The sequence below is a fragment of the Sus scrofa genome, chromosome 3 (assembly GCF_000003025.6).
Source record: "Sus scrofa isolate TJ Tabasco breed Duroc chromosome 3, Sscrofa11.1, whole genome shotgun sequence".
Lineage (NCBI taxonomy): Eukaryota > Metazoa > Chordata > Mammalia > Artiodactyla > Suidae > Sus > Sus scrofa.
The window spans coordinates 97,269,994-97,282,663 of record NC_010445.4 but is presented as its reverse complement, the minus strand read 5'-3'; the positions used below and the strand labels follow the sequence as shown (position 1 = coordinate 97,282,663).

Genomic DNA, 12,670 nt, shown 5'->3' with positions numbered 1-12,670 from the left:
TAAACCTATGTAATTCTCACAACAGCTCTGTGAGGCAGGACGCTGGGGCACAGCGAGGTTAAGCGACTTGCCTGAGGTCACACAGAACTGGCATTCAAACCAGGATGCCTGGCTCCAGAGGGCACCCTCACCTCTCCTCAAAGTGGAGATCCCTGGAGCAGGGGAGGCCCAGGACCAGGGGTTTGGGTTGGACCTGGCGGGCATTGGGGAGCCATGGCAGGGTTCTGAGCCAGGGATCAGTATGCTCCCAGGACTGGCTGGACAACTGGACCCCACTGAGGGCTGAATACACCACCCCTCCCACAGGGATGTGGTTAGGACAGAAGGCGGCAGAACAAGACTTCCCCCAAAGAAAAGACCTGAGATGAGGTTGGCAGGCCATGTGCTGGGCATGAAGTTGTGAAGGTGGGAGCTCAGGCACAGGGAAGGGAGCCAGCAGCTCCCTGCCCCCAGTGGGTCGGCTACAGATGGGTGCTCGGTTCCTGTGCCTGGGGCCTAAGAGCTGCCAGCCTACGGGGGCCACCCGGTGTCCATCTGTCTGCGTGCACATGTGTGTATTCGCGTGTGTAAGAAGGCAGGGAGAAGGGGCCTTTGCGTGTGCCTGTTTGCAGGGGAACCTGTCCCCCACCCCCACCTGCTGCTGCAGCCACAGAGAACAGGATGCCCTGACTCCAATCTGCACCTCTAAGGCCTTGAAACCACAGCCACCACGTCAAGGGCGAGTGCACAAGGGCTGGCGGGAGGTGGGGCCCTGGGTGCAGGGTCTGCAGGTGTGAGCCAACAGACGTGTGCAAGGCTGCCCTGGGGGTGTGGTTCCAGGGAGGGGGGCAGGTGGGGTGGAAGGGAGCTGGTCCTCCCCTGGGAGGGAGCACAGCGTCCATCCCCTCTGACCACAGGTTGCGGGGTCCGACAGCTAGCCCCCGTCTGGCCCCTCAGAGGACCAGCCTTTGCTTGTGCAGCTGCTCTCCTCTGGGTGACAGTCCTAACAACACTGTACAAAGGTCTGTAGAGCATCTAAAATGGCCCAGCAGTTCCAGGCACTTGGGAAACATCCACGAGCAAAACAAAGATCCCTGCCCTCGTGGGGTCAATATTCTTGTTGGGGAGACACAGTAGATGAAGCAAGTGAAGTCAGGTGTGTCAGTAGGTGGCAGGTGACACAGGGGAAGAGAGGAGATGGAACCACGCTGAGAGCTGTAATGTGCTGGGGGGGTGAGGGGGAGGGGCTGTGCTGGGGGGGGTGACAAGAGGGGTGTGTGCCCATGTGTACACAGGTCACAGTATTAAACTGGGTGGTCCACGGAGGCCCTACTGAAAAGGTGACATTTCAACAAAAGCTTGGAGAAGGAGCCAAGCAAGGTCTGGAAGAAAACATTCCAGACAGAGGAAATAGCTAGAACAAGGGCCCTGAGGCAGAGGCATGCCTTGCCAGGACTGAGGGAAGGACAACCTGGCCTGCTGGTGGACCGACGTGGCCCCACGCCTTCTGGCATCTGCTCACCTTGCCAAGAGTGAGGGCTGACGCCCCGTGGGTTAAAGAAAATGGACCTTCTGGTACCTACAGCAAAAGCGAAAGGGCTCCCACAGGAACCAGTGTCATGGGAAGTAGGGGACAGAGAGGGACAAAGGGTTTAGACCAGAAGGAGCCTACCACCCCTTGGGGGCCTGAGCTCAGGGAGAAGGCCCTAGACTGGGGGCCTCTAGGGGGAGGGTGGGGGAAGTCTCTGGGGTCCCCAGGCTCCCTGACCAACCTGTGCCTGGGAGCTCACTGAGAGAGTGCAGTGAGGAGCTGCATCCTGCTGCCTGGGGGCCAGCTGGCCACTCGGGGGCAGGGAGCCTGCCACCACCTGCCTCTGCTGAGGCTGCCAGCTCCTTCTGCATTCAAGCACCCCATGGCGGTTGGGCGGGGGGCAGTTGGCCTCAGGAGAGGGAAGCTGATGGCTGATCAGGGGACGGGATGTGTCTACAGCCCCACCCAGCCCTGCAGTTTGTGCGAGATGGAGTTCTAGAAGGCAGATCCCCTCTAAGCCAGCCAGACCACCACCAAAGGATGGGGGTAGCAATGACTGAGAGAGGGGATGGCGGGAGGTTAGGAACTAGAAAAAAGGGAGGAGGCTTGACCTGGGCCTTTTAGGATGAGAGCAAATCTGAATGGGTGGAGAGGAGAAAGGACAAGTCCATGCATTCACACACTGGCACACACAGGTGACACCACACACACACAAACACACACACACACACACATACTCGGTCCCTTAAGCTTCACCACCCTCCCCCAAAACACACAGGTTTTCATAGCCGGAGATATCCACTACACCTCACAGATGCCAAAGTAACACTCAGACACACATGCACTGGGGACATTTACACTCACGTAAGACATGCCAGCACCAGGGCACACACAGAGTCACACACCCTCAGAGACCTAGAGTGGGTCCCCTGGGCACCAGAAGCACATTGACTCCTTAGAAACGGACTTGGGAGAAGATGATGATGTGTCTGCAATGCATAGCAGAACAGAGGCTGGAAAGTAGGGCAGAGGGGGACAGATGGAGATGGGGTGACAGATAGACCCAGAGAAAGGAACGTCGCAGCCACACCCACCTGCAGATGGCACACGCCTTAGTACTTGTCACCCTCCCTGCCCGTGAGAGATACCACTCAGCCACCCTATGACGTTGCAAAGTCACTCAGCCTTTTCTCCAAGTTTTTCTTGGATGAAATGAGAATCTGGTAACATCTGCTTTCCAAATTTCAACCGCAAATCGACAGGTAGATCCTGTTTGCTCTGCCTCCCAAAACACTGTTCAGAGTCCAGCCACTTTTCCCTCCTCCAGGGAACCCCCTGGCCAGGCCACCGTCCACCAGCTTCCCTGCCTCCCCTCTTGCTCCCTGAAGCAGTCTGTGGTCCACTTGCAGCCACTGACCCTCTCCTCCCAACCTACTGGTGTGTTTCCATCTCATCCACCGCACAGAGGAAAATCCTTGCGATGGTCCCAGAGGAGCTGCCCACCCCTCCCTTTTCTCCCTTCTGGCTTCAACTCCAGCCATGCTTGGCCCTGGCTTCCACAAACACCCAGGCCTCCCCTCTCAGAGCCTTTGCACCTGCCGTTCCCTCTGCCTGGAGGGGCCTCAGGACTCTGTCTTCAGAATTTAGTCAAATACATCCTCTCACTGAGGCCTCCCTGGCTGCATCAGCTAACGCTGCGGCCCCCAGCTGAGTGCTCTCTATGCCCCCCCCACACACACCCCTGCTTTTTTCTTCTTAGCATCTTTCCTCACCAAACATACCACATATTTGATCATATTTTTTTATCTGTCTCTCTTATCAAAGTGTAAATTTCACAAGGCAGGGATTTCTGTTTTATTCTATCCTGTGACCCCTGCTTCCTAAAACAGTACCTGGGTCACAGGACTCAATAAATTGAGTGAGTGAGTGAATGAATGAATGAATGAATGAGATAGCAAATAGGTAAGCATTTGAAAAGCAAGATTAGGAGTTCCCGTCGTGGCGCAGTGGTTAACGAATCCGACTAGGAACCATGAGGTTGCGGGTTCGGTCCCTGCGCTTGCTCAGTGGGTTAACGATCCGGCGTCGCCATGAGCTGTGGTGTAGGTCGCAGACTTGTCTTGGATCCCGCGTTGCTGTGGCTCTGGTGTAGGCCGGTGGCCACAGCTCCGATTTGACCCCTAGCCTGGGAACCTCCATATGCCGCGAGAGCGGCCCAAGAAATAGCAAAAAGACAAAAAAAAAAAAAAAAAAAAAAAAAAAAAAAAAGAAAAGCAAGATTAAAGAACAGGAGGGACCAGAGTTCCTGTGTGGCTCAGCAGGTTATGAACCAGACTAGCATCCATGAGGATGCGGGTTCTATCCCTGGCCTCGCTCAGTGGGTTAAGGATCCAGCATTGCCGCAAACAAGGCTCAGATCTGGTGTTTGCTGTGGCTGTGATGCAGGCTGGCAGCTGCAGCTCCTATTCGACCCCTAGTCTGGGAACTTCCATATGCCGCAGGTATGGCTCTAAAAGGAAAAAAAGACCAAAAAAAAAAAAAAAAACAGGAGGGACCACCCCTGAGTGAGCCATCACTGTATTCCAGGAATTGCAACCACAACCCTTTTTTCTCAACCCTGGGAAGTAAATAGAATTGTTCCCGTTTTACAGATGAGAAGCCTGAAGACCAGAAAGGTTAAGACATGTGACCTCAAAAATGGTCCCCCATAATTCCTCCCATCTCTGTGTCAAATGCTGCTCTTCTCATCAAGATTCTAGTCTGTTTTCCTGCCCCCTTGACTCCAGGCTGGTCTTGTGACAAGCTTTGACCAAAAGAATGAGGCAAAAGTGATGCTGTGTCAATTTGGGTCTAGGCCTTAAGAAAATTGGCCCCTGGACCAGCTACATAATTTGTAGTGTCTAAAGAAGATGAAAATGTGGGTCCCCCTGTTCAAAAAGCAAGAAAAAATGCCCTTATTGGTACTGATATATAGAGCTCTCTTTTCTTCCAAAGTCTCTCAAGTCTTCATGGTACTTTTTGCTACTTAATGTTGTTCTAAGGAAAAAATTTTAAATATTAGCGTGGGAGTTCCTGTCATGGCTCAGCGGAAACGAATCTGACTAGCATCCATGAGGAGGCAGGTTCGATCCCTAGCCTCACTCAGTGGGTTAAGGATCTGGCATTGCCAGGAGCTGTGGTGTAGGTCACAGATGCGGCTCAGATCCTGCGTTGCTGTGGCTGTGGCTTAGGCCAGCAGCTACAGCTCCAATTCAGCCCCTAGCCTGGGAACCTCCATATGCCACGGGTGCGGCCCTAAAAAGATAAATAAATAAATAAATATTAGTATACCTTTTACTGTTCAACTTTATATTATTCTATGCAGTTTTAAATGCATATAAGAACACCTAACTCCCATATGGGATAACCAAAATCATGCAATTCCGATTTCGTAGCTCAGGCAGGCACGTGTATTTCATTCTTACCAGAAAAGTGGAAACACGGACAGAATATTGCACAAAATGAACTCAACTTTTATTTCTCGTTTTTTCTGCTTTTGCTTTTATTTGCATTTATTTTATGCTGAATATATTCCCAGGCCACTTTTTTGTTTGTTTTTTCAGTTTCTTCCAGGATATCTTTTTCTTCTGTGCCACCTCCTCTTCTGTTTTAGGAGCAATCTGCTCATTTTCAAGAATGATCATCTCAGGAGTTCCTGTCGCGGCGCAGAAGAAACGAATCCAGCTAGGAACCATGAGGTTGCAGGTTCGATCCATGAGGTTGCAGGTTCGATCCCTGGCCTTCTTCAGGGGGTTAAGGATCTGGTGTTGCCATGAGCTGTGGTGTAGGTTGCAGACGTGGCTCGGATCTGGCATTGCTGTGGCTATGGTGTAGGCCAGCAGCTGTAGCTCTGATTCGACCCCTAGCCTGGGAATCCCCATATGCCACCGCATGCAAAAAAAAAAAAAAAAAGAATGATCATCTCAATGTGGCAGGGTGAACTCACATGGGCTTCATTGGACAGGAGCTCTGCAAGTTTGGCTGCACATCCTGGGGCCTTTGTTCACCCAGATGTGCTCAATTACCCAACAATCTGTATCTAAACCCTTCGGTTCAACAGAACTTCCTGCATTTTCAAGCACATGCATCAAAAACTCAACACTCTCTTTGGGCCACCGGACCCTGTGCCAAACCCCCGCTGTTTGGCTGGCACACACCTACCAGCTCCACCATTGTCAAGACAGAATGACACACACTGTTTCTGGAAAGAGACATCTTTTGGATCCTTGACAGCCTAGGCAGTTTCACGGGAGCCCTTAAAGTGAACGTGAAGATTTGAACCTCTTGATTTGCATGATCTTGTGGAGTTTTTTGAATCAAGCGAAACCATCTTGGAACCATTTTCTGAGACGACTTCAGGCCACTTGTGAAAAGAGCCTCTTTCTCTCTTTTTTTTTTTTTTTTCCACTTTTTAGGGCCACACCCATGGCATATGGAAGTTCCCAGGCCAGGAGTTGAATCTGAACTGCAGCTGCTGGCCTATGCCACAGCCACAGCAATGTGGGATCCGAGCTACATCTGTGACCTCCACCAGAGTTCATGGCAATGCCAGATCCTTAACCCACTGAGCGAGGCCAGGGATTGAATCTGTGTCCTCATGGATTCTAGTCGGGTTCATGACTGCTGAGCTACAACAGGAACACCATCTTCTCCTTTTCCTTTTTTTTTTTTTTTTGGTCTTTTTGCCGTTTCTTGGGCCGCTCCCGCAGCATATGGAGGTTCCCAGGCTAGGGGTCTAATTGGAGTTTTAGCCGCCAGCCCACCCCAGAGCCACAGCAACGTGGGATCCGAGCTGCGTCTGCAACCTACACCACAGCTCACGGCAATGCCAGGTCCTTAACCCACTGAACAAGGCCAGGGATGGAGCCTGCAACCTCATGGTTCCTAGTCAGATTCGTTAGCCCCTGAGCCACGACAGGAACTCCAGCTTCTCTTGCTATGCACACATTCTACAGACATTCTCTGCCTTCAGTTTACTGATGAGGAAGGAAGGACTGAGAAGAAAAAGAACTATCTCTATGGGAACAGGAAAGCAATGAGCTGGCTGGGCCCAGAGGTAATGCTGACCTCTGCTCACACCTGTGCTCCATTGACCCATCTGACTTCACTTACCAAACACAACACAATGTGGAGAATGAATGAGCTGTCCCACCAAGCCCCACCCAAACTTTAGATCCATGAGCAAATGAACAGTTGCTGGTTTTGAGCCACTGACTTTTGTGGTGGCTTGTTACACAGCAATTGATGACTGATACAAGGGTTGAAATCACTCAGTTAATATGAGACCAGGCTGCGGCTGAACCCACATTGCTCTGCTTCTCAAATTCACATTCCTCTCTGCCCCACCCGGGGTTCCTTAACAAATGTTTCATAGCATTGCTCCCATACTCCTTGGAGAGTTAGCGAGTGAAGGGTTGAGCTGGGAGGGGTGTAGTTTATTTAGCTGCAACAAATCAAAATTATTATTAGAGCTTGGAAGAAGCCACATCTGGACTCGATATGGGGAACAAGAGGTTGGTGGGCGGGTCAGGGCTGAGAACAGGCCCGGCCTCTGTCCAGGGTGAGCCCGGGCCCAGCGGGGTGCTTAGACATCTGTTTTCCATCCTGACTCAGTAAATAAAGCTGCTTTCCTCTGCTGACCCTACAGGAAATGGGAGTCAGAAGTTCGGCTGGCCAGGAGCAGACCTCTCCTCTGATAGGAGGCCTCCCACATGCGTGGACGAGATGCAGAGTGCAGGGCCTCAGACTGCCACACTCTCTCCCCACTGAACCAGCAGAGAAAGGACTTTTCAGTGCCTCCCTTGGTCAAGGAATCCGGTTTTCCCCTTTAACCAATGCTGTTGTTCCAACTGTCGGCATATCACATTAGCACATTGGGTGTACATTCTTTTGAACCCGTGGCTCATACATCGGTAAAGGTCTTTTCAGTGGCCAGAAACAGAGAACTTCTTTCAGGTGGCTTAGACAATAAGGAAAGTGTCTTATCTCAGAGAACAAGAAGTCCAGAGGAACAATAGCTTCAGAAGAGGTTAATCCTGCAGCTCAGCATCATCATGAGTGACCCAGACTTCCTCTTTTCCTTCCCTTCTGCCATTCTCAGCACGTCGCCTCGTCCTTGGCTAGCTTGCCTCACAGTTGCAAGATGGTTGCGCCCACCCCAGACATCACATCACCACACAATGCGCACAGCAGCAAATAAATAAATAAATAAATAAATAAATAAAACCCCAGAAAACATCTCATCATTGTGTCCCATTTTAAGATCAAGGAAAGTTTTTCTCAGAAGCCCCCTATAAACGAATAGGAATCTATTCTTCACTGCTCATTGGCCAGAATTGAGTCGCATCACATGCTTGAATCTATCCCAAGCAAGGGGGGTAATGTCACTATTAATGCCACAGTACTAACCCTGGTCCCAGAAGGATAAGCATGAACACTTAAAAGCAACCTAGGTGGGTGCTGAGAGAAGGGGAGTGGAAGGGCCACGGGGTGGGTAACCAACTGTCTGTATTAGTGCTCATTTGACTGGACCCCGGTAGGGGAAGAGGATGAAAGAATTGGTATTTACAAAGTGAACCAGGCCCCCAGATTCTATTACTCAACTGCATTGCCTCACAAAGTACTTGCAGGGAGAATATTTTACTTAAAGGACTCATTGGAAATATGTAAAAACTCAGGGACTGAGGCAGAGACTTTGTTCCCTCATCTGAGCATCTGTTTAGGTTCTTAAGAGCATCAGCATAGCAGTTAGACCCAGGTTTGAATTTTGGTCTCTGATTTTCTGATTTTGTACAAGCTGTTTCACTTCTCTGTATCACCCTTTCTTTACATGTAAGATGAGGATAACAATACCCATCCCCAAACTGTTTTATTAACCAGTACACTGCCTGGTGTATAACAAAGCGTCAAGCAATATTTGAGGCAGATGGAACCACATCACCCAGATTGGTTCCTGTTACAAAGCGCTCTTTCTCCCCCCAGCCCCCAGCTGCCTTGAGTTCATCTCCCTCCTTCCCGCCTCATCCTCAAGCTCCAGGATCTCTTCTCTCACATCCCTCCTACTCCTCACTTCCTGTCTGGGATACACCGCCTAGCACCTAGGCAGGATATCCCATCCAGATTCCAGATAAGGAAACTAGATTCCTTCGCAGCTGCCCACCCCACAGAAGCACTACTCACCAAGTCCAGACACGTCCACTTCAGGATCCAGCTCCTCTCCATTCCCACAGTGGTGACTTCTCTGTATTAACACTGCTTGGTCGCAAGTGACAGAATGCTCAGACTCCTCAGGCTGGCTCAGGAACCAAGGAGCACCAGACTGCAGCCAGAACCCCAGCCCAAATTACACCTCAGGCTCCACTATCCCTGAAAATTCCTCCTTCTGCTGCCGCCGGACCACTCTGTCAGATACATCCCATCTCTGCTCATTTGTATCACCTGCTTCAGAAGCAGAGTTACCGAGTGGCTGCATCTGATTGGCTGAGCAGGTCACATGACCGCACTGCAGCCGCAAAGGAGGCTGGGAAAGTGAGGTCTGGTTTTTAGGGTAGGAAGAGGGCTCCACCTCCCTGGCAGACCAACAAGGTAGGAGATGCTCCAAATACATGCTGGAGATCCATGAAAAGTATAAAGGTTGTCTCTGCAGGGTGAGAGACCATTTGCTCCCTGATCTGCAGAGTCTGTGGCTGCCTGTCTCATCCCCCTGCTCCCAGCATTAGGAAAATGCCTCTCCAATAGGCTTCAGGAAGGTCTGTGGTGAACTGACTCACCTGGAATCAGACAACACTGGCACTGGGGAACCACACCGGGGGATCCCTGCAAGAGAAATTTGAAGACTAACATAGGATCGCCCACTTTTTATTTTGCCAAGAATTTCTCTTTCTCTCTCTCTCTTTTTGTTTTTGTTTTTGTTTTTTGTTTTTCAGGGCCACACCTGTGGCATATGGAGATTCCCAGGCTAGGGGTTGAATCAGAGCTGTAGCTACTGGTCTATACCACAGCCACAAACGCCAGATCCAAACTGCGTCTGCGACCTACACTGCAGCTCATGGCAACACCAGATCCTTGACCCACTGAGAGAGGCCAGAGCTCAAACCTGCGTCCTCATGGATGCCAGACAGATTTGTTTCTGCTGAGCCATGATAGGAACTCCTTTTTTTTTTTTCCCCCGCCAAGAATTTCAAAAGCAAATAACAAATAAACCACGTTCTACTCTCACCATCATTTTATAAAAGAGGGGCCATCTTAAACACCAAAAAGACAAACAAAAAAACAGGACAAGGAAGAATTTTACAATAAGCACAATCCTTACAATTAAATACATATTAGCTATAAGAAAAACTCCATATATCCGGATTTTTCTGCTGTCACTGGAAACCTATGTAAAGGTCCTGACAGAGTGACTTTGAACTGGACTGGGAGCGACATAATGTTATTGTATCAATGCTAAGTTTCCTGATTTTGTTAACAGCAGGGGTTGTGTAAGTCTTACAAGGTAAGAGAATGTCCTTATTCTTAGGAAATACACCCTGAAACATTTAGAGGTAAAAGGGCACCTGTCTCAACTTTCAAATAGTTTGGAAGAAAATTATACATACGTACACAGAGAAAGAGAATGTAAACAAGACAATATGTAAATAATTGCTAAATCTGAATAAAAACTGTACCAGAATCTTTGTACTATTCTTGCCACTTCTTTTGTAATTTTTTTTTCTTTTTTTTTTTTTTTGTCTCTTTAGGGCCACACCCGAAGCATATGAAAGTTCCCAGGCTAGGGGTCAAATTGGAGCTAGAGCTGCCGGACTGCACCACAGCCACAGCAACACAGGAACCAAACCGCGTCTGTGACCTACACCACAACTCATGGAAATGCCAGATCCCTAACCCACGGAGTGAGGCCAGGGATCAAACCCGCAACCCCATGGTTCCTAGTCGGATTCACCTCCGCTGCACCAGCACGGGAACTCCAGGAATTCTCTTTGTAAATTTGATATTGTATAGAATTAAAAGTTACCCCCCATGCCCCTCAACCCCACCAAAGATTAGCAGTGAGTTGGCAGTGATTTTCAAGTACTGAATCTCCCTTGGTATATCACCTACCTGGGTACTGTTTGAAACTTTCATGAACATATGCGATGGTTTGTTTTGTTTTTATTTTTCCGCCCCACCTGCAGCATGCAGAAGTCCCGGAGCCAGGGATGCAACCTGAAGTCCAGCAGTGACCCTAGCCACAGCAGTGACAATGCCAGATCCTTAACCTGCTGAGCTACCAGGAAACTCTAGAAATATGTGATGTTCAAAATCAGAAAGAATAAAACAAAAATTATAGAAATTAGAAAAAGAAAAGGCCATGATAGGCTCAGCCTAATACTCACGGACCTGGCCTAAGTGCCCGTGCTACAGAGGAGGAAGCCGAGGCCCAGGCAGGGCTGTAGCTTACTCAGTAGCACACAGCAGTTATCCTCAGAGTTAGGACTCAACCAGGGCTCCTGTTCCCCACACAATTTCCTTCCATTCCAGGATGCTGCCCCCTGAACTGAGTTGAGGGCCCAAGGTCATGGAGGGCCCGGCAGAACTGGGCAGGCTGGGGGCATTTGTCCCCTCCAAGAATGCCACAGCCTGAAAGGATGCCTTCCTTTAAGATTGCATCCCCATAAAGTCCTGTCAAGCCAAGGAAAATCATCAAGAATTGCTCCCAGAGTTCCCATCGTGGCGCAGTGGTTAACGAATCCGACTAGGAACCACGAGGTTGCAGGTTCGATCCCTGGCCTTGCTCAGTGGGTTAAGGATCCGGCGTTGCCATGAGCTGTGGTGTAGGCTGCAGACGCGGCTCGGATCCCGCGTTGCTGTGGCTCTGGCGTAGGCTGGCAGCTACAGCTCCGATTTGACCCCTAGCCTGGGAACCTCCATATGCCGCAGGAGCGGCCCAAAAAATGGCAAAGACAAAAAAAAAAAGAATTGCTCCCTTACTATATATAATTTAGATAAGTAACAATGATTTACCATGTAGCACAAGGAGCTATATTCAATATCTTATAATAACTATAATGAGAAATAATCTGAAAAAAAATATAGATATAACTGAATCACTTTGCTAAACATCTGAAATGAACACAATATTGTAAATCAGCTATATGTCAATACTTTAAAAAAAAATTGCTCCTTACACATTTATTTATTTCTGAGATGGGAAAAGTGAAACCCAGAGAGGTTCTAAGACTTGCCCAAGATCATACCACAAGTCCCAAACTCTGTAGTCAGGGAACAGAGTAATTGGTCAGCTTTGGCTGAGTTACCTCAAGCCCAAACCAAAAAGGAACAAAGGAAGTGGCCTTAGGAACGAGAAATGGAAAGCGAGCGGGAGGCCTGCGAGGTCTGGATAGTGAGAGTCCCTTCCCAGACCCCTCTCACTCTTGATATGGCTTCAGTTCCCCTAAGCTTGAAAGAAGAAACTGGAGTTCCCATTGTGGCGCAGCGGAAATGAATCCAACTAGGAACCTGAACCTTCGGGTTCGATCCCTGGCCTCGATCTGTGGGTTAAGGATCCAGCATTGCCATGAGCTGTGGTGTAGGTTGCAGATGCGGCTTGGATCACATGTTGCTGTGGCTGTGGCGCAGGCTGGCGGCAACAGCTCCAATTAGAACCCTAGCCTGGGAACCTCCATATGCCACGGGTGCGGCCCTAAAAAGACCAAAAAAAGAAAAAGAAGAAGAAGAAACTGCTTTGCAGGTGCACCAACTCCCACAGCTTCAGGAGGCATCACTTACATGCCAGTTTATGAAAATGGCACCTCTTGGAGTTGTGCAGGAGACACACGGCACAGCTGTCCATGGCAGCCCTGATGGAGTCATTTGTTGTTGTTGTTCAGTGGTGGGGAGGTGTTTAGGGAAGGGACAAGAGTGACTAACATTGCAGCCTGGATTAACCAGTGACTGATTCCATCCATTCAGTCAACCACTATTTATTGCCACAGATTATATGCCAGGCATCATGCTAGGGGCTGGGACTTTCCAGGCTAGAAATAGAATGTACACCCTAGGGAGGAGCCGGGGGTAGGGCAGGGATGGAGGGGCAGGCCTCCCAGGACACAACCCCACCAAGCATTCCCCACCACTCCTTCC

General features: G+C 49.7%; 1 long non-coding RNA gene across 4 annotated transcripts in view; it reads right to left on the bottom strand.

Moving 5' to 3' along the window:
• Positions 6,228-12,670, bottom strand: part of LOC106509841 — a 69,085-nt gene continuing 62,642 nt past the window's right edge. For all 4 annotated transcript variants that reach the window (XR_002342741.1, XR_002342743.1, XR_002342740.1 and 1 more), the window contains 2 exons: positions 9,319-9,364; positions 6,228-8,867 (listed from right to left, as the gene is read on the bottom strand). This is a non-coding gene — a long non-coding RNA (uncharacterized LOC106509841). The remainder of the gene's footprint in view (positions 8,868-9,318; positions 9,365-12,670) is intronic.